The sequence below is a fragment of the Oryx dammah genome, unplaced genomic scaffold (assembly GCF_014754425.2).
Source record: "Oryx dammah isolate SB20612 unplaced genomic scaffold, SCBI_Odam_1.1 HiC_scaffold_11081, whole genome shotgun sequence".
Lineage (NCBI taxonomy): Eukaryota > Metazoa > Chordata > Mammalia > Artiodactyla > Bovidae > Oryx > Oryx dammah.
Window position 1 is genome coordinate 419262 of NW_024080475.1, and position 3801 is coordinate 423062.

Here is a 3801-nt window from a genome sequence, read left to right on the forward strand (position 1 = left end):
AGATGCCGTGAGTGTGGAACTGTGGAACAGAGTCGAACCCAACGTTCCTAAAGCTGGCATATGTGGCTGGGTTGACCATGTACTTTTCCTCCTATGCATAACTCAGGAAGAAAGTTCGTGAGGTTCCTTTTAATACCTTCAGTTTTTTGTTTTTGTTTTTGTTTTTGTTTTTTTAAGGACATTGTAACAGAGTCCAAAATTACTGCTTCCCTTCCCCCAGACTGAGACCATTAAATTGAGTCCTTCCTTTCAAAGTCATTTCGTGCCTAAGGCCTTATGCCTTCTTGTACATAATGGATATGGATCTGCATAATAATTTGAAACATAAAAATGTAAAATGCTGACTTCACTTTGAAAGGGAGGCCTCAAAAATTATGAGCTAGTTAGGAAAATACTTCTCTTCCTCCTTATGTGTTTGAATGGTCTTGTCCCTGAGAATTAATATTTGTCCTTGGGAAGTGTAGAACTGTGTGTGTTTGTGTTTAACTTACCCTCTGGGCAGTGCTAGGTCCAGAAAGGACAGATTCAGAGCTGAGGCGCACCCTCATGCTCTGGGGGTCAGTCACTGCTCCGGGGGAAGGGGGACCAGTGGTGATGGAACCCCTCCTCCTTATAATGGGGGGGTGGAGTTGGCAATAAGAGGGGCAGCTATTGGAAGACTGAATCCCTGCCCCGGACAGAACTGCCTTCACTCTCAGTAGTCCTGGGTTCCCTGAAGTCCAGGGTCTGAGAGATGGTGGCAAGTCCCAAATGCCAGCTTGTCCTTTTTGAGGAAGGGGACAAGCTAAGAATCCTGCACTGGGCACAAGAATGAATGATACGGAGAGATGGAGTCACCATTCTCCCCTGCCAAAGGAAAAAAAAAACCAAACTCTTTAAAAACTCAGATGAGAAGGCAATGGCCCCCCACTCCAGTACTCTTGCCTGGAAAATCCCATGGACGGAGGAGCCTGGTGGGCTGCAGTCCATGGGGTCGCTAAGAGTCGGACACGACTGAGTGACTTCACTTTGACTTTTCACTTTCATGCATTGGAGAAGGAAATGGCAACCCACTCCAGTATTCTTGCCTGGAGAATCCCAGGGATGGGGGAGCCTGGTGGGCTGCCGTCTATGGGGTCGCACAGAGTCGGACACAACTGAAGCGACTTAGCAGCAGCAGCAGCGGGGTGTTAGTTCCGTCTCGTCTCTGGGTGAAGAAGGATCAAAAACAGGGTTTTCTGCACGCCTTTATTCCTTGGTCTAGTGCAGGATGCTGGCACCACATTGCCCTATCCTCCAGCCCAGCCTCAGTTCCCCCCACCCCCCGGGGAAGAAACCCTGTTCCACCTTCTGCACATTTCATAGATTATCTGCCTGCACGCCTCACTCTGATGAGGTATGATTTTGACAAGAGATGACCCGGGGAGATGGATCTTCCCGACCCAGGAATCAAACCTGGGTCTCCTGCCTTATAGGCAGATTCTTTACCAACTGAGCCACCAGGGAAGCCCTGAGGGGGAAACGGTCTTCCTGTGATGGAGCTGTCCTGACAGCGAATGTCCTGACTCGTTGCGTCTCCCACCCTGCATCCAGGAAATCCTCTCCTGGTTGTTACCAGGGCCTGTGCCCCCCAGAAACATGGCCTTTCTCTCCTTGAGCCTTTGGGAACCTTCATGGTCTGAGGGGTGAGTCACTGGCACGATCCGTTTATGCTGGGACTCAGAAACACTAAACTCTCCTGTTTCTAGCAGGCGGACCTAATCTGCTGCTCTTGTATGACACAGAATGAATGTTTCCATTTGCCATAGCAATTCCAGTGGATGTTTCATTTTATATATTTAGGTCATTTATTTTCCCCAAAGGGCACCCTTTTTTTTGTTGTTGTTGAAGCCCTAGAGCAGATGGAGAGGTAACAAGGCCTGAATTTTGTGAACAAAATTCGCTCCCAAAAAAGACTGAGAATGATTGTTAAGGCTTTTAATAGAGATGGCAAATCTTAAACCAAGACACTTTCTTATAAATAAGAAAGTAGAGAAACTAGAGTAAAAAGGTGGGAATATCAGTGGATCATTTGTTTGAATTGTTGGTAGTAAATGGAGAACCACTCACCTGGGTTCAGAGCTGTCTAAGGAAACACAGTGGATACTCTTAGACCTTTTCAGAAGAGGCCATCCTTTCACACTGTGTTTCTATTTACTGATTTCTGAGCATCTGTACTCTGTGGTTACAACAATAATAGAAAGTAAATACTTTTTTCCTCCAAAAATAAATGTGTTCAGCAGTGCTTTACTCCAGCATTTATTTCACCATATTTCTTTAATCTCGTTATCAGATACAGATGGTCCCCGATCTACTGGTTTTTCGACTTTAGGATGGTTTGAAAACCATATGCCTTCGGTAGAAATCGTGCTTTGAGGGCTGCATTTGGGTCTTTGTCCCAGGCCAGTGGTAGACGGTCCCAGCAGATTTCTTGATGCTGGGCAGGACCCTACTGCTCCCAGGCAGTCCCCTGACTACAGAGCAGAGCAACTGATACATGTATAACCATTCTAGACCCAGACAACTGCCTGCTTTTCACTGTCAGTACAATATTCAGTCAACTGCATGGGATAGTCAATGCTTTATTATAAACTAGGTTTTGTGTTAGATGATTTTGCCTAACTGTAGGCTAATGCACGTGATCTGAGTACTTTTAAGGTGGGCCAGGCTGAGCTCTGATGTTCCATGGGGAGGTGTATTAAATGCAATTTTAACATATGATATTTTCCAGTGGTCATGTATGGATGTGAGAGCTGGACTGTGAAGAAAGCTGAGCGCCGAAGAATTGATGCTTTTGAACTGTGGTGCTGGAGAAGACTCTCGAGAGTCCCTTGGACTGCAAGGAGATCCAACCAGTGCATCCTAAAGGAGATCAGCCCTGGGATTTCTTTGGAAGGAATGATGCTAAAGCTGAAACTCCAATACTTTGGCTACCCCATGCGAAGAGTTGACTCATTGGAAAAGACTTTGATGCTGGGAGGGACTGGGGGCAAGAGGAGAAGGGGAAGACAGAGGATGAGATGGCTGGATGGCATCACCGACTTGATGGACATGAGTTTGGGTGAACTCCGGGAGTTGGTGATGGACAGAGAGGCCTGGCGTGCTGCGATTGATGGGCTCGAAAAGAGTTGGACACGGCTGAGCGACTGAACTGGACTGAACTGAACTGAACTGAACTGATTTTCACCTTATGATGGGTTGATGAGGAGGCAACCCCATACTAAGTATGGTATAGGACTATCTGTAGTATTTTTTTATTTTGCCTTTGTAGAATTTTGTCCTTGGACCTTTACACATGTATGTAAAAATATTTTGATTAGAGGAACTTCACGGTGTCAGGCAGCATTATGCTGCTCTAACTGCTTCTGATACAGTGATTTGAAAACCAGTAGTAAATAAGACTGGTTCAAATGTATTCTTTTTAACGGCTGAGTAATACTCCATTGTGTATATGTACCACAGCTTTCTTATCCATTCATCTGCTGATGGACATCTAGGTTGTTTTCATGTCCTGGCTATTATAAACAGTGCTGCGATGAACATTGGGGTACATGTGTCTCTTTCAATTCTGGTTTCCTCGGTGTGTATGCCCAGTAGTGGGATTGCTGGGTCATAAGGTAGTTCTATTTGCAATTTTTTAAGGAATCTCCACACTGTTCTCCATAGTGGCTGTACTAGTTTGCATTCCCACCAACAGTGTAGGAGGGTTCCCTTCTCTCCACACCCTCTCCAGCATTTATTGCTTGCAGATTTTTGGATCGCAGACATTCTGACTGGTGTGAA